Source organism: Papio anubis, chromosome 16, assembly GCF_008728515.1.
Source record: "Papio anubis isolate 15944 chromosome 16, Panubis1.0, whole genome shotgun sequence".
NCBI classification, from domain to species: Eukaryota; Metazoa; Chordata; class Mammalia; order Primates; family Cercopithecidae; genus Papio; species Papio anubis.
Window position 1 is genome coordinate 76,871,657 of NC_044991.1, and position 22,562 is coordinate 76,894,218.

The following is a 22,562-nucleotide window of genomic DNA, read 5'->3' on the forward strand; positions in this document are numbered from 1 at the left end:
TGGATCACGAGGTCAGGAGATCGAGACTATCCTGGCTAACACGGTGAAACCCCGTCTCTACCAAAAATACAAAAAATTAGCCGGTCGTGGTAGCAGGCGCCTGTAGTCCCAGCTACTTGGGAGGCTGAGGCGGGAGAATGGCGTGAACCCAGGGGGCGGAGCTTGCAGTGAGCTGAGATCGCGCCACTGCACTCCAGCCTGGGAGACACAGCGAGACTCCGTCTCAAAAATAAATAAAAATAAAAAATAAAATAAACAGATCATTTATTCTCGATTCCCTATAAACTGAATATTTCTTCCTTAGTAAACAGAGCACAGACTAGCATCACCTTTTCTGCAACATAAGGAACAATGCACATGTGCAAGATCTGCATAAAAAAGTAGCCTCTGCTTCTGGCTATGACTGAGCAACTTGTGGCAGACCAGAGATCTCTCAGAGAAACAACTCCAACAGTCAGAGAAAATAAAAATTAAAAAAAATTTTTTTTTAAGTCTGAAGACTTTGGAGAGCTGTTGAAGCTAGTATGACTTGAAGAGACACAATCCGGAAGGGTAAACCCTGTAGGGGCAAGCCAATATACCACAACTGCTTTGCCCCTCAGGACATTTGCCAATTCTAGGTGCCTGGAAGGAGGCTGAGGAAACAGACAAGCACCCTTGGAACAGGACCAGAGCCACTATCCACAGGTAGAGAAACCAGTAGAGCTCGTGGTAATATCTCAGGACTGAAGAAAGAAAAATAGAGACAAGGGCCCAGGATTCCTGTGAAAAGAACTGAGTGTTTTCCCCTGAAGATATTTTACAAAATCCCAAAAATGCACAGGTCAGAAGGCTGAAACCAAGCAGAAAGCCTCTGACTAGCACAGCAGGTTTTTTCACCAATCTCATGTACTGGGAAGAAAAAGATTAAAGTTCAGGACACACCGTGGGGGAAGGGCCCCAGTGCTTAGCCAGAACTCCTGCAGGGTACTTCCAAAGAGTACAAGCAAACCAAAAAGAGATGGAGCCTGACCAAAACCACACCCTTGCTATGGTAAGCTCAGACAGGATAAATGGAATCAGCCCCCATTCTATTTGCCTAGCAAATGGTGTGAGCGCTCTAGATATTATAAAATCATCTAGGGTCGCTACAATTTTTTTTATACACAATGGCCACTTTTCAATAAAAATTAACAGTCATGCCAAAAGATAAGACAAAAGGAGCACCAAGGCTGGGCGCGGCGACTCACACCTGTAATCCCAACACTTTGGGAGGCCAAGCCAGGCAGATCACCTAAGGTCAGGAGTTCGAGACCAGCCTGACCAACAAGGAGAAACCCTGTCTCTACTAAAACTACAAAATCGCCGGGCATGGTGGCACAGGCCTGCAATCCCAGCTATTCGGAGGCTGAGGCAGGAGAATCGCTTAAACCCGGGAGGCAGAGGTTGCAGTGAGCCAAGATTGCGCCATTCCACTCCAGCCTGGGCAACAAGAATGAAACTCCATCTCAAAAAAAAAAAAACAGAGTGTCAAAAGAAAAATCAGGTATCAGGAAGAGATCCATAGACAATACAGATATTGGGAACCATTAACTCATGGGTTTTAATAACTGTTCAAAAAAGTAGAGGGAGAAAATAAAGGGGAAAAAATTAGAAAAATAGAGAATTTCACCAGAAGATTGCAATCTATTAAAAAAGTATCAAAAGTTCGAACACTGAGAAATATAGTAACTGAAATTAAGAACTTGGCCAGGCACAGTGGCTCACACCTGTAATCCCAGCACTTTGGGAGGCTGGGGCGGGTGGATCACCTGAGGTCAGGAGTTCAAGACCAGCCTAGGCAACATGGTGAAATCCCATCTCTACTAAAAATACAAAACTTAGCTGGGTATAAATGGCACATGCCTGTAATCCCAGCTACTCCAGAGGCTGAAGCAGAAGAATCGCTTGAACCTGGGAGGCGGAAGTTACAGTGAGTCAAGATAGCACCACTGCACTCCAGCCTGGGCGGCAAGAGCAAGACTCCATCTCAAAAAAAAAAAAAAAAAGAAGGGTGTAATATTTTAACATTGGGCAAGACAGAGCAAAAAAAGAGAATGACTGATCCAAAAGCTATGCCATCAGAAAACATCTAGACTGAAGTCTGGAGGAGAAAGGAGAATAGAAAAATACAGATTTGTATTGAGTGCTAGCCTGAGAAAGTGTCTTGGCAAAACAGTGTTTAGGTATCCATTGGATGATATATGCAGAAATAAACACAGATGCCACCTATTTGACAATTATACAGGATTTATGTTACCTGATTTCCAAGTAACAAAGACAGCAAAATAATCAGAAAAATAATATTTAGACTCAATGGGAAAGACAAGGGAGATTCTTAACCACTGAGGATGAAGAACCTGGTAATTCTTACCTCATTCTCTATGGATCTCAAAGTTAAAATGATCAAGGGAGTGATCTGATTCAACGGATCCATTTCTGCCCTATGGTAACTACAACTTCACAGACACAAATTTATAACCTTTTTTTTTTTTTGATATGGAGTCTCACTCTGTCGCCCAGGCTGGAGTGCAGTGGCATGATCTCGGCTCACTGCAAGCTCTGCCTCCCGAGTTCACACCATTTTCCTGACTCAACGTCCAGAGCAGCCGGGACTACAGGCGCCCGCCACCACTCCCGGCTGCTTTTTTTGTATTATTAGTAGGGACAGGGTTTCACCGTGTTAGCCAGGATGGTCTCGATCTCCTAACCTCATGATCTGCCTGCCTCAGCCTCCCAAAGTGCTGAGATTACAGGCATGAGCCACCACGCCCGGCCTTATAACATGTTTTTTGATACCAATGTGAAAATTTTTAACATTATTAAACGAATGTTTTATTATGAAAAATTTCAAATATACAGCAAAGTTGAAAGAACTTCACGGTGAACTCCCATATACTCACAATCTTGATTCCACTATTAACTTACTCATCACAAATATATTCATTAATCCATCTTACTTTGTGATGCATTTCCAAGTAAACTGCAGAGATCAGTATACTTCCACTGAACACTTCAGCATGCATGCTCATTAATTAGATTTTTTTTCCCTTCTTGGTGTAAAATTTCATGCAATGAATAGGTGTGCATTTGCAGAGTTTGACAAATGCACACACCTGTGTAATCTAAATCCCTATCAAGATACGAAACATTACAATCACTCCTGAAAGGTTTCCCAAGCCCCTTTCCAGTCAATCCCTACCCTTATTTCCCTCTCTCAGAATAAGTGTGTGTGTGTTTGTTTGTTTAGAGACGGGGTCTCACTTTGTTGCCCAGGCTGTCCTGGAACTCCTGGCCTCATGCTCTGAGGAGCTAGGTCTCTAGGTATACACAGCACAAGTGTTTTTGTTGTTGCTTGGGACAGACTCTTGCTCTGTCACCCAGGCTGGAGTGCAGTGGCATGATCTTAGCTTTCTGCAACCTCTGCCTCCTGGGCTCAAGCAATTCTCCTGCCTCAACCTCCCAAGTAGCTGGGATTACAAGCACACACCACTATACCTGGCTAATTGTTTTGTATTTTTAGTAGAGACAGCGTTTCGCCATGTTGGTCAGGCTAGTCTTGAACTCCTGATCTCAAGTGATCCACCCACCTCCGCCTCCCAAAGTGCTGGGATTACAGGCATGAGACACCACACCTGGCCACAAGTGTTATTTTTAACCCACGGCACTTTAATCTTCAAGTCTCCGGTGTGAAGAGTCAGTCTTAGAAAAGTAATGTTTAAAAGGGACAAATGGCCAGGCACGGTGGCTCATGGCTGTAGTCCCAGCACTTTGGGAGGCCCAGGCGGGCAGACCACCTGAGGTCAGGAGTTCGAGACCAGCCTGACTAACGTAGTGAAACCCCATCTCTACTAAATAAATACAAAATTAGCCAGGCACGGCGGCACATGCCTGTAATCCCAGCTACTCGGGAGGCTGAGGCAGGAGAATCACTTGAACCTGGGAGGCAGAGGTTGCTATAAGCTGAGATAGAACCATTGCACTCCAGCCTGGGCGACAAGAGTGAAACTCCAACTCAAAATAAAAAGGGGGGCCGGGCACCGTGGCTCAAGCCTGTAATCCCAGCACTTCGGGAGGCTGAGACGGGCAGATCACGAGGTCAGGAGATCGAGACCATCCTGGCTAACACGGTGAAACCCTGTCTCTACTAAAAAATACAAAAAAACTAGCCGGGCGAGGTGGCGGGCGCCTGTAGTCCCAGCTACTCGGGAGGCTGAGGCAGGAGAATGGCGTAAAGCAGGGGGATAATTATAAAATAGTAAATGAAACCATATTCCTGAAGCTAAATTTAATACTTACATATAAAAAGTTACGAAAAAAGTTTCATGTTACATCCTTAAATGCATACAAGCCATTTAAATGATCAATCTAATAGCCAATTTTCAATGAAATATTTAGTCCCAAAGAAGGCACACCGATTGATATGTTCAGCATAGGTATTCTTGTTTCCTAAAATTCTATTTTTATGAATTCATGGAGACACAAAATATTCTAGGGAAGACTTCTGACCCTCAAATTGCAATTCATCTATAATTTATATTCTTTGAATACCTGGCTTTCCCTTCTGCATATAACCAAAGGGAAGCCTTTCTTGGCAAGAATGGATTGCTGCCTCTGCTGCGAACTGTCGTTACCTGGCTCTAACTGGCAGCCAGATAATTTAACGTAAATTAGCAGATTATGTCTGTGCTCTGGTCCTAGAATATTATTTAAAAGATAGCAGATAAGAGTGGTAAATGATCAACCGGGTGTTTGTTGAAACTTCCTGGAGGGTTAATCTATTATTAATTTTTGAGACTAGCTATAGATGGGAAAAATGAGTCATTCTGATAAAAACGACAGTGCAGGACAATCAGTCAGCTTTAGACACTGCTCCGATATCAAGTACATGCCAGGCCAGGAGCAGGGGCTCACGCCTGTAATCCCAACACTTTGGGAGGCAGAGATGGAAGGACTGCTTGAGCCCAGGAATTTGAGAGCAGCCTGGGCAACATAGTGAGGCCCCATCTCTATAAAAAAATTTTTAAATTAGCCAGGCATGGTGGCACTACGTAACTGTAGTCTCAGCTACTCAGGAGGTTAAGGTGGGAGGATCGCTTGAACCTGGGAGGGAGATCAAGGCTGCAGTGAGCCGTGATTGCCACACTGCACTCCAGCCTGAGTGACAGAGTCTCACAAAACAAATAAACAAAAAAACCCCACACACCAAAGCATGCTCTTCTGCAGTATACAGTAGAGTCCACATTTTCTTACAGGACTGAAAATCTGACAGTCACTTCGCCTCTAGACTACACTTTAACATTTTTAGTTAGTATATAAATCTGTACATATAATGTAAGCTCAATTATGTTTTTGAAAAATTACACATACTCTCCCAAAATAAGAGCCAGAAGAAAAAGCACCAAAATGTTAACAGTGTGTTATCTTTGTTATGAGATTTTAGATTGTCTTTATTTTCCTTACGCTTTGCCGTATTTCCCAAATTTTATACACCGAATGTATTATTTTTATAATCCCAAATAAATTAAAGATACTGGGGAAAAAACAAAACCCTAGGCAGTGACTGACCTGTAATGATCCCCAAATGACTGATTTTATCACATTGTGATTACGAAGCTACGATAAACGAATGCCCTTTGTACCTGATTTATCCTCGCTGCCACCCAAAGGTACATATAACCTGATTCTCCCGGCAACAACACACCTTGGCATCCCACTTACCCCTTGTCTGTAAAGAGGCCTCAGACAGTAATTCAACCATTTAAAAACTACGTCCCTTACAATTATGCTTTCCTACTCTCTTCAGAGTATTCTCACCTACTTTTTTTTTTTTTTAATGTATTCACTGTAGTGTGCCTTATAAAAAGAATAGGTATGTTGAGTGTGCTGTTTCTATTTATACACAAGCCTTTCACTCCCATCCAAAAGAAAATATCCCAGCCCGGGCAACAAAGTGAGAGCCTGTCTCTACAAAAAAAAGTAGCCAGGCATGGTGGCATGCGTCTGTAGTCTCAACTACTTAGGAGGCTGGGGTGGGAGGATCGCTTGAGCCCAGGAAGTCGAGGCTGCAGCGAGCTATGATCGCATCACTGCATTCCAGCCTGGGTGACAGAGCGAGACCCTGTCTCAGAAAACAAAACAAAACAAAAACAATAGAAAATATCTTGGTATCACCATATCATCATCCAATGCCAACTTTATGAGAATTCCTGATGTAAACTGGTGAAAATCCTTGGAGTGACACCTAGACTGGGACTCAATTCTAGCGCTGGCATTGCTGAAGAGGCTGAGGATATGCTTTAAATCTTTCCATGATTCTATTCTCCCATCTGTAAAACACAGAGGTAGGCCCAATAATTTTGAATATCCTTTCCACTGAAACCTGTCACTTTGCCTTTAGACTACATTTAACATTTTTAGTTAGTATATAAAACTGTACATATGTGAGTTCAATTATGTTTTTGAAAAATTACACAATACCAAAAAAACTTATCCAAAATGTTGCGATTCTTCAGATCCTGTTATATCTTACAGTCATGTGCTGCATAATGACGTTTCAGTCAATGCCTAGCTGCATATCCAATAGCGATCCTCTAAGATTATAATACTGTATTTTTGGCCGGGCGCGGTGGCTCAAGCCTGTAATCCCAGCACTTTGGGAGGCCGAGATGGGCGGATCACAAGGTCAGGAGATCGAGACCATCCTGGCTAACCCCGTGAAACCCCGTCTCTACTAAAAAATACAAAAAACTAGCCAGGCGAGGTGGCGGGCGCCTGTAGTCCCAGCTACTCGGGAGGCTGAGGCAGGAGAATGGCATAAACCCAGGAGGCGGAGCTTGCAGTGAGCTGAGATCCGGCCACTGCACTCCAGCCTGGGCGACAGAGCGAGACTCTGTCTCAAAAAAAAAAAAAAAAAAAAATACTGTATTTTTACTATAGCTTTTGTTTAGATATATTTAGCTACACAAATACTTACTTGCCTACAGTCTCAGTACAGTAACATGCTGCACAGATTTGTTGCCTACAAATAATAGGCTATACCAGACCGCCAGGTTGTGTAATACGCTATACCATCTAGGTTGGTGTATGTTCACTCCACGATGTTCCCACAATGACAAAATTGCTTAACAACGCATTTCTCAGGACGTACCCATCCTTAGGCAACGTATGACCGTGTTTGTGAATTCATTTTGAAAATACGTCTGAGATTATAATCTCCCCATAGGCAGAACAGCAATCACAGTAGCAGTAACATTGACTGGATATGCTTGCCACCGCAGGGGCTTTGCTAAGCTCTTCATTATCAGGTAGAAACTAGTATCAATTCCCACGAAGAAACTGAAGTTGGAACAGAATGGTCTGGTAACTGGCCCAAAGTTACCAAACCAGTAAGTTGCAGCACGGGGACAAGAGCTAAGAATTATGAGGCTCCACAGCTCACTGCAGTTTCTGTCTCCAAGGTGCAGGCTAATTCTCTGTCCTAAACAACATAACACAGTATCTCTACCTTGCTGAGTGTTTCTAAAGGCCCTAAGCTAATTGACTAAAGAAGTTCTCTACATCTGATTTCTAGGAGTCTAGGAATTCTGAGTATAAACATCTTCACTATTCATGGTTACATATCATCAAGAAACAAGCTTACTTTCACCACTACTTTTTTTCTTTTCTTTTTTTTTTTTTTTTTTTTTTGTTATTACTATTACACCTTAAGTTCTAGGGTACATATTTAATACATTTTCCAAAAGCCTGCTGGTAGCAGTGCATGCTTATGCTCAGGTGATTAGCTGGGCCCCAGAAGTTTAGAGAGCAGTGCAAATGAGGTTAAGGTGCCGGTTTGACTCCAGGGCAGGTAGGCAGCTTTGCATAGAGAACAACTCTTTGCATGAGGGGTAGCCTCAGGGGAGGTTCCCCAATCCCAGAAAGCGACCTCACAAATGACTACCCACAAACAGTTAATGAGAGGAACAAAGGCACAACAAAATCTCTGCACCTGGAAAAGAACTCAAAGTGACAGCATGGACACCTCACTTTTGATAATTAGCCACCTCATTCGATTTACAAAAAATAACAGAAGCGAGATGACCTGATCAACTAAGCTAGCAGAAGTCTAAGCCACTCTTCCTTGAAAAGCAGACAGCTGTATATGTACTTCTGATTAACACCCTAATTTTCACATTCATTTCCAGAAAGAAGTTAGAAAAAGTATGTTCCTCATACTTCAAAGTGCCCTTTCTGTATAGAGAGACAATGCGTCTAGATGGGAAAAGAATGGGTTTACCTAGGCTTCACACTTACCTACCATCTCTTTGTGCATCTAACTTTCAAAAGTTATAGTTGGGAAAAGTGTAACTTCCTCTTCCTAAATCAAAAGCAAATCAAAGTCTGGGCACAGGGGCTCACACATGTAACCCCAGCACTTTGGGAGGGCAAGGTGGGAAGGTCACTTGAGCCCAAGAATTTGAGACCAGACTAAGCAACATAGGGAGACCTTGTGCCTACAAAAAAATTTTAAAAAGTAGCTACTGGTCTTAGCTACTTGGGAGGGTGAGGTGTGAGGATCACTTGGGTCCAGGAGGTAAAGGTTGCAATGAGGTGTGATCACACCACTGCACTCCAGCCTGGGTGACACAATGAGGCCCTGCAGAGAAGAGGTGTGATCATGCCACTGCACTCCAGCCTCAGTGACACGTGACACAGCGAGGCCCTGCCGAGAAGCGAAAAGGAAAGAGAAAGGAAGGCAAGTTTGCTCTAACACAACTGATATACCTGGGAACAATATGAGCATAACCTGAACTCTGCCTTTGCATATGCACAATTTCATCCACAAGGAAAACCTAGAAAACTACACCCAGCTGGACAGACCGACACACACACACACACACCCCTGAAGCATCTACCAGCACTCAGTTCACCAAGTGGGTGCCACATACATCTGATGTTACAACTCTCAGTGCCATTTCAGATAACCCTCCTTCCAACTCTTCACAATAACTCAAGCTGCAACCCTGCTGATGCTCACTTCCGTGAGCAAACCACAGGTTTACTTTTTCAAAGTGCCATATTTACAGTATTCCTTAACTGTTTAATATGTGAACACCTGTGCTGTTTTCTTTTTTTTTTTTTTGAGGCGGAGTCTCGCTCTGTCACCCAGGCTGGAGTGCAGTGGCCGGATCTCAGCTCACTGCAAGCTCCGCCTCCTGGGTTTACGCCATTCTCCTGCCTCAGCCTCCCGAGTAGCTGGGACTACAGGCGCCCGCCACCTCGCCCGGCTAGTTTTTTGTATTTTTAGTAGAGACGGGGTTTCACCGTGTTAGCCAGGATGGTCTTGATCTCCTGACCTCGTGATCCGCCCGTCTCGGCCTCCCGAAGTGCTGGGATTACAGGCTTGAGCCACCGCGCCCGGCCTGCCTGTGCTGTTTTCATTAGGTTCTTTTATTTTTGGTGATGAGTAACTAATACAGTATTTGAATGTTGCACACCTAACTCCAATTTTTTCATAACCTCTATGGCTTTTATTGAACAATCTGGTATAGTGTGGTAATTTTTTTTTTCTTGTTTTTTGGAGACAGACTTTTGCTCATGTTGCCCAGGCTGGAGTGCAATGGCACAATCACGGCTCACCACAACCTATGCCTCCCGGGTTCAAGCAGTTCTCCTGCCTCAGCCTCCTGAGTAGCTGGGATTACAGGTGTGCGCCACCATGCCTGGCTAATTTTGTATTTTTAGCAGAGATGGGGTTTCACCATATTGGCCAGGCTGGTCTTGAACTTCCGACCTCAGATGATCCGCCCACCTTGGCCTCCCAAAGTGCTAGGATTACAGGCGTGAGCCACTGGGCCCGGCCAGTGTGGTAATTGTTAGAAATGCTTATGCCATGTTATAGCAGAACCATTTAATATAATCACCTTTGTAGAAAAGAATAAACTGTATGACATCAATGACATTCCCATTCTGTACATACAGATACCTTTCTAAAGGGTGGGGGTGGGAAAAGAAAACAACACATTGAGTTTCAATCTAATCATTTCCAACAACTCAGAAGCAAAGAAATACCCTGAGTTTTCATTATGTCTAATGCTTGCTTGTGGGAGCTTCCAAAGGGCTAGGAAAGCCTGACTCAGCCTAGAAAATGCCACACAAATTAACTACAGATTTAACTCCTTTACAGATGTAAAAGGCAAGCTGTGTCGCACAGCTGTGTATGAAGAAAGAAGGGAAATAATCACAGTAAATGTACATGGTTAATGTGACCAGGGCAGTCCAACTCTTTGGTCCTGCTCAACTGATTTGACCTATATCATAACAGACTCTCAATCATTGAAAGTTTACTCACTCTTGACAAACTAGAGACAAAATAACAATCTGGAGAAAAATAATCACTAAGTCCAAAGGGGTTTCTGCTGAGAAGAGCTTTACTTCTACTTTGTGTAATCCAATCAAAGAAAGCGAAAAACCAATTAGATACACTGTTGTAACATTTAATGAAATTTGAAATTCGTCTATTTAAATTTATTAATAGTAAAGGAATGAGATAAAATAGACTTGACATCAAATGGGCTAGAATTTCCCATGACGTTTTCCACATTATTGGGTAAAGACAGCAGGTATGTTTTCTTTACAGCTTTCAAGAATCCCTTGCCAGAAATAATCTTATATTAAGACACTATGTTTCATTATAGTGGGGGGAAAAGAACTAGCCAGGAAAAGATCTTATAGCAAAAAGATTGTAAAAGATTATTCTAGCACAAACACAGAATTAAATTGCTGCCATCCTTTTTGTCACAGCCCAGCAATTCCTGAGGTGCAAAATTTTCAAATATCTGCGTGTATCAGAGGAAGCAAGTGAAAACACTTGTGATGAAAGGGTTGTGAATAAATTACTGTAATTTCCTTTTATCAAGTTGATTTAATGGTTTAAAAATATTGTTCAATAGAACAAAGGTGGTAACATTTGTTAGATCCTGATTAAACATGATTCATTCTGGAATGTTTCTGATGACACAGCTTACATAAATAATCTACTGGGACGTCTACTCAAAATTCACAATGAAGAGTTGGTTTTTCACGTATACAATACAACCTGAAACTATAGCTTCAATCTATGCAGATGGTTTTACTATTTTAATTATCCAACTAATTAATAATACCAAAATTAGATAGATGTTGTTTAATTTGTGGCTACTGAGGAATGTTACTATTCACAAATCACAAAATCTGTGCCAAAATAAGTCTTCAAAGGGATATTGTTGCCTCCTCTCCCTTGTAAGCTCTGCAATGGGCTTTGGTCAAAGCTGACATAAATAGCTAAAGAAATTCGGTGGCTCAAGCCTGTAATTCCAGCACTTTGGGAGGCCGAGACGGGCGGATCACGAGGTCAGGAGATCGAGACCATCCTGGCTAACACGGTGAAACCCCATCTCTACTAAAAAATACAAAAAACTAGCCGGGCGAGGTGGCGGGCGCCTCTGGTCCCAGCTACTCCGGAGGCTGAGGCAGGAGAATGGCGTAAACCCGGGAGGCGGAGCTTTGCAGTGAGCTGAGATCCCGCCACTGCACTCCAGTCTGGGCGACAGAGCCAGACTCAGTCTCAAAAAAAAAAAAAAAAAAAAGAAATTAGCAACACAGTCTCAGAAGACAAGGCCAGGGGAGCCAAAAGAACACAGGTGCTACACACCCAGGCAGTCGTTGTCTGCTCCCAGAGCACTTGACTTCAGGAGCCACAGCACCTGCTCCTCAAGCGCAGTGGGGCCTTCGAGGGAGCACAGCCTGGAAGGTTTACCCTTCACAGAGCTGCTTGTTCTTGCACTTCTGGCTCTACATTCTGAGGGTTCAAACGAAGGATGGGACAATGGGAAAGCTTAAATTCTCTAGGAACATCACTGCGATCAACAGCTTCAACCCTCCTCTACCACGTACCAGCTCACTGGAGTTGCTACCACTAAGTTTCCTTCTTTATCTGCCCATCTCTATTCCAGTGGAGCCCCGTGATTAAGGGAGGGATTCCAGTGGAGCCCCGTGATTAAGGGATGGCAAAGAGGAAGGGGACATGTGTTTTGTTTTGTTTTAACAGAAAAACACTCATTTAGATACCTGGTTTAGTAAGACATCTGAACAAATATGAAACCCAACTATGTAAAAGCTTTAAAAATCCAGGTTATGAATTAACCTAAACCTGTGCTTATGTTCCATTCTGTTTAGAGGAAAGGGAATGGAATCCCTTTCACCTTTATATTTTTCATGACAAGTCCACAGTCACATCAAAAATTACTTTTGTCTTTAACACAGTTGAAATTATTAAATGTTATCTAGACCTGACCAAATCCTATTTCCTTAATGTTATATTCAGGACAGTGAAAAAAATACTGTTTTCTTTTAGCAAAGTCTGACTTTTAAGGCTCGGTTTTTTCCTGATTAAATAAACTGACCCTGCTTTTGAGGTTAAAAAATCACTTTTGTTCATGGGGTCCCATTATACTTTACTATTAAGTTTACTTTTATATGTTTGAAAATTTCCAGCCGGGCTCGGTGGCTCATGCCTATAATACCAGCTACTCGGGAGGCTGAGGTGGGCAGATCACCTGAAGTCAGGAGTTCGAGACCAGCCTGGCCAACATGGTGAAACCCTGTCTCTAGTAAAAACTACAAAAATTAGCCGGGCGTGGTGGCATACACCTGTAATTACAGCTACTCGGGAGGCTGAGGCGGGAGAATCGCTTGAACCCAGGAAGTAGAGGTTGCAGTGAGCTGAGATGATGGCACTGCACTCCAGCCTAGGGGACAAAGCAAAACTCCATCTCAAAAAAAAAAAAGAAAGAAAAAAAAAAGAAAATTTCCATAATAAAATGCAATTCTTAAGGAAAAAATTGTTTTGAACATCAAGCCAACCCAAAAAGTAGCTCTTACCTAAAGTGAATTTTCCCTAGTGCCAAATGAAATGCAAATAAACCCCAATCTTCTAATTCACACAAATCTTAAGATTTCTAATACTTTAAACCAGAATGAAAAGGTCAGGTATGCCAAATTAACAACGGAAGAGAAAATTAATCCCACACTAAAGCCAAAACATTGAACTTCCTCCCACTCTCACATTCAGACATACACAAGCATGAACCACACTATGAAGGATTCTAGTTGCCCCAATCAGACATCAATTGATGTGGGGTAGTAGCTTAGCTTTTTATTTTTTAAATCTCAGCAATAGAGGCAAGGTTATTTCCACCTTCCATCCAATAGTATGGAGCGCAAGACTAGCTGTTTATTAATAACACGCTTACTCTCCACACTAACCACATGGTTTTCCAATTTCACAAAGTAAATACTTCCTCATCCCTCTTTAGAAAAGATGAAACAATTTATGTAGCCTAAGCAAAAACCACCTCTCAAAGCAAAGACTGGTGAGCAGATTCAAGACATAAAGGTATAGCTTTTCTCATAAATTTGAAACCAACAAGAAAGCCATTAACCTAAATATTTTTCTAATCAAAAATCAGAAATGATGCTAATAGCAACATATAAGAATTACTATATCTACCCCAGTTAGAATGTACTGGGGTAGATGACAATGACAATCAGTACTGATTGCCTTCTTATGTTTATCAACTTTTTCATCTAGATTTCAGGTTTCAGTACGAGACAAACCATTAATACATTCATGATTAGCCATTTCCGAGCATTATTGTATACATACTGTATAAGACACAAAGTGCTTAATTGTAACTTAAAAGATTAAAACCCATTTTGAATCCTAAATGGGCAAAACAAAACCTCCCACTAGTCATCTGCCCACAAACCAGGCCCCATGTAACCATCAAGCATCTGACTGCATCGGACATGATTAATCTGAAACTGTGCTATGAATCATACAGTAGTCCTCCCTTATCTTCAAGGGATACTTTCTGGAATTCCCCAGTGGGTGCTTGAAATTGCAGGTAGTACCAAATCTAAATATATTGTTTTTTCCTATACATAACACCTATGGTAAAGTTTAACTTATAAATTAGGCACAGTAAAAGATGAACAACAATGTAAAAGGAAAATAAACTTGGGGACCCCAAACTCACTAAGTCAAAGAGAAAAGTCAAGGTAGGAACGGCATCACGCAAACCTACCTCCCTCACAATCTGCCCAACAGGTAATTCCTTGTGGACCTCAAGATCCTTACCCTAAACGATTTGCTGAATTTCGCCCTGACAATGTAAATTGACAGCTTATCTTCACAGGTATGGGACAAAGCACAGAACTCAAAGTCATTCCTCTGCTCACCTGAGACAAATGCATAATCTGATTGCTTCCTCTTCCCTGTTAAGTATATTTTATCTTACGTAAAAATGCAGATTCTCTGAGCTATAGATGAATGCATAAGGGACTATTCCTCCGCCGCCCCCCACCCTCACCCACCACATGTGAACAGCTAACAAAGACTCAAAAGAATGCAACCATTTGCCTCTTATCGACCCACACCTTCTAGAAATTTCTTCCTCTTTAAATACTGAAGCCCTCAAAATCATCTTTGGAGAAAGGCACAGACCCTGGGCCTGGGTGCGTGCCCTTAACCTTGGTAAAATCAACTTCTAAATAGATTGAGACCTGTCTCAGATACTTTTTGGTTTGCAACAAATATAATAATAAAGTGGTTTTACAATTTGGTTTACAACAACAATAACAAAATGGAACAATTATAACAATAATAAAAGTAATTAAGTAAAATTAATTTTTCTGAGAGAGTCTCACTCTGTTGCCCAGGCTGGAGTGATCACAGCTCACTGCTGCCTCTAACTCCCAGGCTCATGCGATCCCAAGTAGCTGGGGCTACAGGCATGTACCACCACACCTGGCTAATTGTTATTTGTATTTTTGTAGAAACAAGTTTTCCCCCAGGTTGCCTACGCTGGTCTCAAACTCCTGGACTTAAGCGATCCTCCAGCCTCGGCCTCCAAAAATGCTGGGATTACAGGCATAAGCCACTACACCTGGCCATAATATTAAAATTTAAAACTATTACAAGTAATAAAAGTAAAATTAGGGTCACTTGAACACAAGCACTGTGACACCATGATGATGATGTGATAATCCAGACAACTACTAAATGTGTATACAGCGTGGATATGCAGGACAAAGGAATGACTCACATCCCAGGCAAGACAAAGGGGGACAGAGCAGGATGGTGAAAGATTTCATCACGCCACTCAGAATGGTGCGCAATTTAAAATTTGTGAATTCTTTCTGGAATTTTCCATTTAATATTTTCAGACTATGGCCGGGCGCGGTGGCTCAAGCCTGTAATCCCAGCACTTTGGGAGGCCGAGGCGGGTGGATCACGAGGTCAGGAGATCGAGACCATCCTGGCTAACAAGGTGAAACCCCGTCTCTACTAAAATACAAAAACTAGCCGGGCGCGTGGGTGGCTGGCTTCGTAGTCTCAGCTACTCTGGGAGGCTGAGGCGGGAGAATGGCGTGAACCCGGAGGCGGAGCTTGCAGTGAGCTGGAGATCCGCCACTGTACTCCAGCCTGGGAGACACAGCGAGACTCCGTCTCAAAAAAAAAATATTTTCAGACCTCAGTGAAACCGCAGAAAGCAAAACTCTGGATAAGGGGGTGACTACTGTATTCACTATTATTCCTGGCAATTAAGGAATGTTAACTCCAACTGAGAACACCAGATGAATTGGCCCTCAATTAAACACATCTGTCCAGAAATATAAAATTACCCAAAACTGAAAATTTACTAAAGTGAAGCTATGCTCCTTAGAAGACTTAAAAAATAACAGCAATACACTGTCTGCTTTGTTCATCACTGTACCCTTCATGTCTAGCACACTGTAGGGGTGTTACAAAGAGAATAATGAATTTAGCTATAAGACAATAGCAAAATCAGGCAAATGCGAAGACAAGTTTGTAATTTTTTCTCTTTTATCACAGGCACCAGAACATAAAAGTTTTCTAAGTACCCACCCCGCCTTTAATCACCATTTTTATCACTCACGTTTAGATAAATACATTTGCAGTTCAGCTGATATCGAAAAAAATATGTATCAAATTGCCAAATTTTACTAAGTCAGAGCTGTGGGAGGGAGTCCAGCAGCTTTTACATGTTAGATTTTTCTATTTCCTCATTTGTCAGCATCTGACATCATTTTCTGATGTTATAAAGGATAATAGAAAAAAAAATCCTGTGCGCACATCACACCCCTACTAGTCACCCAGGGACCATCTTGGCAGCCTGTTTCTCTTCACCACCTGCTACCCTGTGCCTGTGTTGTGGACGAGGAAGGCACGGGGAAACAGAATGTTCTGGTGAATAAAGCATTACTAATTTTCAAAGAATCAGAAGGCAAACACAAACAAACAAACAAACAAAAAACCACCCACAATACCAAACTCAAAGTCATGCCTCAGGGTCTTTATGGTAACTACTTAATACTAAACACCAAAACATAAATGATGCTGGTTAATGGAGATTTGGGGCTAAGAAAATACCAAACACGCTGGGCGTGGTGGCTCATGCCTGTAATCCCTGCACTTTGGGAAGCCGAGGCAGGTGGATCACCAGAAATCTGGTGTTCAAGACTGGCCTGACCAAAATGGTGAAACCCTATCTCTACCAAAAATAAAAACATTAGCTGGGCGTGGTTGCATGCACCTGTAACCCCAGCTATTCAGGAGGCTGAGACAGGAGAATCACTTGAACCTGGGAGGCAGAGGCTACAGTGAGCTAAGCTCACGCCACTGCACTACAGCCTGGGTGACAGTAAGATTCTGCCTTAAAAAAAAAAAAAAAAAAAAGAGAGAGAGAGAGAAAGAAAATAACAAACAAAATTTACTTTTCCCTATCTTCGAAATTATCATGTCTTTTAGTTCCTGTATGACAAAAAATAAATCTTGTGTCACCTGCTGAATCTGAATCTAAATATATAAATAAAAATAATAATAAATAAAGAAAACAGCATCAAACTTAAACATGTTAGGGCAAAAGAAACAAAAAAAAAAAACATGACTCCTGCTTTCTCAAAAATCACATCAGTAGCTTATTAAGACCTTCATGGGCAGAAAAAAGAATGGGCACACTGTAGGGAGCAAAAGGTAAGTGGTAATATTTACAAAGTAGTGTATTTTAAAAGCATAAACAAAAGAAAAAATAGGTAAATTGGGCCTCATTAAAAATTTGTGTGCATCAAAGGACACTATCAAAAGTGAAAAGACAACGCACAGAATAGAAAATGTTTATAAATCATGTATCTGATAAAGGTTTAATATTACTCAGAATCCGTAAAGAGCTCCTAACAGGCCAGGCATGGCAGCTCATGCCTGTAATCCCAGCACTCTGTGAGGCTGAGGTGGGAGGATGGCTTCAGCCCAGGAGTTTGAGACCGGCCTGGGTAACATAGGGCGATCCCATCTCTACAAATAATTTAAAAATCAGCTGGGCTTGTTGGCACGCACTGGTGGTCTCAGCTGCTTGGGAGGCTGAGCCTGGGAGGTTGAGGCTGCAATGAGCCATGGTCGAGCCACTGCACTCCAGTGCAAGCCACAGAGAGATCCTGTCTCAAAAACAAAAACAAAACTCCTAACAACTCAACAACAAAAAGACGCCCAATTTAAGAATGAACAAAGGACCTGAATCACCATTTCTCCAAATGAAATATGCAAATGGTCATTCCTCATTAAAGAAATGCACATCAAAACCATTATGACTCATTTAAGGAAAAAAAACCACACACACACATTCATGAAACACCATTTCACAACTGCCGGAGTGTCTATGAAAACAAACAAACAGGCCGGGCGCGGTGGCTCAAGCCTGTAATCCCAGCACTTTGGGAGGCCGAGATGGGCAGATCACAAGGTCAGGAGATCGAGACCACCCTGGCTAACCCAGTGAAACCCCGTCTCTACTAAAAAATACAAAAAACTAGCCGGGCGAGGTGGCGGGCGCCTGTAGTCCCAGCTACTCCGGAGGCTGAGGCAGGAGAATGGCGTGAACCCGGGAGGCGGAGCTTGCAGTGAGCTGAGATCCGGCCACTGCACTCTAGCCTGGGCGACAGAGCAAGACTCCGTCTCAAAAAAAAAAAAAAAAAAAGAAAACAAACAAACAAACAAAAAACATAAAAATGACAAATGTTGTGAGAGTTATTGCTTAACAAGAACAGTTTCTGTTTAGGGTGCTAAAATATTTTGGAAATAAGAAATGTTGAAAAATAAGGCTGAGGCCAGACATGATGTCTCATGCCTGTAATCCTAGCTAGTTGGGAAGCTGAGGCAGGAGGATCACTTGAGTCTGGGATGTCCAGATCACACCATTACACTCCAGCCAAGGAGGGAGGCCAAGGCAGAGGATTGCTTGAGTTCAGGAGTTCGAGACCAGCCTAGGCAACACAGGGAGACCCTGTCTCTAGTATGAAGAAAAAAAAAAGCATTATAACATTTTTAAAAAGAAAAACAATTAAAAATTAAACACCCGGCCAGGCACGGTGGCTCACACCTGTAATCCTGGCATTTTGGGAGGCCAAGGCAGGCAGATCACCTGAGGTCCAGAGTTTGAGACCAGTTCTGGCCAACATGGTGAAACCCCGTCTCTACTAAAACTACAAAAATTAGCCAGGCGTGGTGGTGTGTGCCTGTAGTCCCACCTACTTGGGAGGCTGAGGCACAAGAATCATTTGAACCCAGGAGGTGGAGGTTGCAGTGAACTGTGATCGTGCCACAGCACTCCAGCATGGGCAACAGAGCGAGAGTCCATCTCAAGAAAACGAAAAACAAAACAAACAAACAAACAAAAAACCTAAAAAACAGTGATTACTGGCCAGGCGCAGTGGCTCATGCCTGTAATCTCAGCACTTTGGGAGGCCGAGGTGGGTAGATCATGAGATCAGGAGATCAAGATCATCCTGGCTAACACGGTGAAACCCCATCTCTACTAAAAATACGAAAAAATTAGCCGGGCGTGGTGGCGGGCGCCTGTAGTCCCAGCTACTGGAGAGGCTGAGGCAGGAGAAAGGCGTGAACCCGGCAGGCGGAGCTTGCAGTGAGCTGAGATCGCGCCACTGCACTCCAGCCTGGGCAAGACTCCGTCTCAAAAAAAAAAAAAAAGTGATTACTGCATAACATTGTGAATGTAATTTATGCCACTAAACTGTACACTAAATTACTTAAATTACCAAAACAGATACATGGCAAATTTTGTATTTTACCACCAAAAGAAGAAAAAAAGTACAAAGTAGATTTGGAAAAAATTCAGTCACTTCAAAATCAGGATTAATTAGTTCCTTTCCCCAGTAAATGCAGTCCAACAACCAAGAGGCTGGTCTGCCCAGACAATAGTTTCTTAACTTTCATTTCATTAAATATTTAAGTACATACAACATGCTGGGCATCATCCTAGGCACAAGAAAATTACAATCCAGAAAAATTCCCTCTCATGACTATATAGATTATGAGGATATGGATCAAATGAGTTTTTCTAAAAAAGTTAAAGGATTAAATGCTCTTATTTAAAACACACAGATTCAGCCGGGCATGGTGGCTCACACCTGTAATCCCAACACTTTGGGAGGCCGAGGCGGGTGGATCACCTGAGGTCAGGAGTTCGAGACCAGTCTGGGGAACATGGCAAAGCCCCATCTCTACTAAAATAAATAAATAAATACCAAAAAAAAAAAAAAAAAATAGCCAGGTGTCGTGGTACTCGCCTGTAATCCCAGCTACTCGGGAGGCTGAGGCAGGAGTATCACATGAACTCAGGAAGCAGGGGTTGCAGTGAGCCCTGATTGCACCACTGCACTCCAGCCTGGGCGACTGAGTGAGACTGCATCTCAGAAAAAGAAAAAAAAAATACAGATTCAAAGTAACTGTATCATGAATCCTAAAGCCAGTCTACTATCATTTTTGGTCTATCTGGTTTGACTTCCTTAGGTTGGCAATTCTGTCATTTTTCTGAACAGGAATAAAACATTTTTTTCCTTTTTCAATTACATAAGTGAGACACAACACAGTATTTAGGAAAACACTATCTTATGACCTTCACCAGCCAAGTCACCAATCAGCAAATATATACATCCTGATCATGAACACAATTTAGGCTTGGTTCCTGAAAGTAGAACTTAAAATGGGATAATGAGCAGCTCTGTGAGGAAAAAATAACCCTGTCTCTCCAACTTTCCAAGCTTATGATTGTTCAACAAGGAGAATTAAGAAGAAGGTTTAAATGCCGATTATCCATACTTTTAGGACTACTTGGGAGGGGGTGGAAAAAGTTACCTCTCTACTGATATTTAAATATCCTATAACTTTTTAAGAAAAATAATGAACAGTTGTGCTCACCAGCATACCCTGGATCCACTGACATGTAAAAACATGACACTGCTATCTTACAACCTACTCTTTCCGTTATCCAATACTCCACAATATTTTTCATCTTCATAATTAGGCCACTAACCGCCTAAGAGAACTGTTCATAATTGATGACAGTAACAAAGGTGCCTCAGAAACAATGACCAGGTTCGCTTCTGGCTGCTGCAAAGTACCTGGATAGCTCTGTCACCTGCAAAGGCACAGGAACGATACCCAGGGTCTAATAATTGCTTACTCAAACTAACAAAAGGAGAGGAAAAAAAAGGAGGAATTGGAGACGGGGCAGCACTCTAAATTATTTAACGTGATTCCCATGCTTGGGAAAACACTGAATTCATGCAACCAGCAGGGGCCTGAATGCTCCTCAGTATAAAAGGCACCATAAGAAAAGAATTAGGGGATCCAAATGCAATATTCATTTTCATTTAACACCTAACTACCTAGAGGATTGAGGTAATGAGTCTGGGGCTCTATGTCACACTTAAAAGCTGAAGTGTGAAGTCAGAGGAAAGGACTGGCTTAGCAGATCAAAATGTAAAAGGATTAGCCCACAGGACAAAAAATGGTACAAAAAAAGGGAAAAATGGTCTTAACATCCCAAAGATATTTCCAAAAATTCTTTTTGATTTTCTTTCCTCTGACCAAGACAGCACAAATTTCCCCCCTCTTCCTTAGTGACAATGATTTCAAAGATAGATTTCCGTGTAGAGACACCAAGTCTGGAGTTCCCAGGCTTATGTCCAAAAGTAACGGCACTGCACATCGGGGACCTTGCCATTCACCCCAAAGACTGAAACTATAAAGTCTGAAGATTACACACAAGCATGTCACCATTCTCACCACAGCACTCTGGGGAGGAGATGAAGTCAACGGGAAATCAGAACTTTAAAAGACAGTGCCTTTACTTGACAAAATTATTCCTTCTTTACTTCAAAGGTTCAATTCACACATGCTCAGAATCATGAAACTTTAGATCTGAAAGGGACCCTAGAATCTGCACAATAGTCCAGTCTCCTCAGTTCACAGAAAACAGGAATAAAAATTCATACCTAGTTATTGGTAACCTAGTTATTGGTAAAGTCAGACAGGAGCCCAAACCTAACTCTCAGTTTAATATGAGCATGAGACCAAGAGAGTACCTCCTACAGTTATAAATAAGAATCATATGGCCGGGCACAGTGGCTTACACCTGTGATCCCAGCACTTTGGAAGGCCAAGGCAGATGGATCACCTGAGGCCAGGAGTTAAGAGACCAGCCTGGCCAACATGGTGAAACCCCATCTCTACTAAAAATACAAAAAAAAAAAAATTAGCTGGGCATGGTGGCAGGCACCTGTAATCCCAGCTACTTGGGAGGCTGAAGCAGGAGAGTCGCTTGAAACCAGGAGGCGGAGGTTGCAGTGAGCCAAGAGAGCACCACTGCACTCTCTAGCCTTGGCAACAGGAGCGAGTGAAACTCCGTCTCAAAAGAAAAAAAAAATCATAAACATAAGGACCTTTGTGTCAAGCTCTGTGCTAAGCCCTTTCACGTGCATATTCTACTTAATTCTCACAAGTACCCTGAGAAAGGTAGTATCCTCTATTTCAAAACAAAATGAATCTGCCACTCCGAGCTGATCTGAACCTAGACCTCTTTTCAACCGTATTGTATGTGCTTCAAGAATATCTTAATAGGCCGGGCGCAGTGGCTCAAGCCTGTAATCCCAGCACTTTGGGAGGCCGAGGCGGGTGGATCACGAGGTCAGGAGATCGAGACTATCCTGGCTAACATGGTGAAACCCCGTCTCTACTAAAAATACAAAAAACTAGCCGGGCGTGGTGGCGGGCGCCTGTAGTCTCAGCTACTTGGGAGGCTGAGGCGGGAGAATGGCGTGAACCCGGGAGGCGGAGCTTGCAGTGAGCCGAGATCACGCCACTGCACTCCAGCCTGGGAGAACAGCGAGACTCCGTCTCAAAAAAAAAAAAAAAAAAAAAAAAAAAGAATATCTTAATAATTCTCAATTTTGGGCAAGTTAATGACTCAACTTGACTTATATGATCATCTATAAAATGAGAGATGTAGCCAGCCGCGGTGGCTCATGCCAGTAATCCTAGCACTTTGGGAGGCTGAGGCGGGCAGATCACCTAAGATCAGGAGTTCAAGACCAGCCTGACCAACATGGAGAAACCCCGTCTCTACTAAAAATATAAAATTAGC

The 22,562-nt window shown here is 42.5% G+C and overlaps 1 protein-coding gene across 5 annotated transcripts in view; it reads right to left on the minus strand.

Annotated features, from left to right (window-relative positions):
- B4GALT5 (beta-1,4-galactosyltransferase 5) overlaps window positions 1–22,562 on the minus strand; it is a 142,223-nt gene that overhangs the window by 111,787 nt on the left and 7,874 nt on the right. The window lies entirely within an intron of this gene.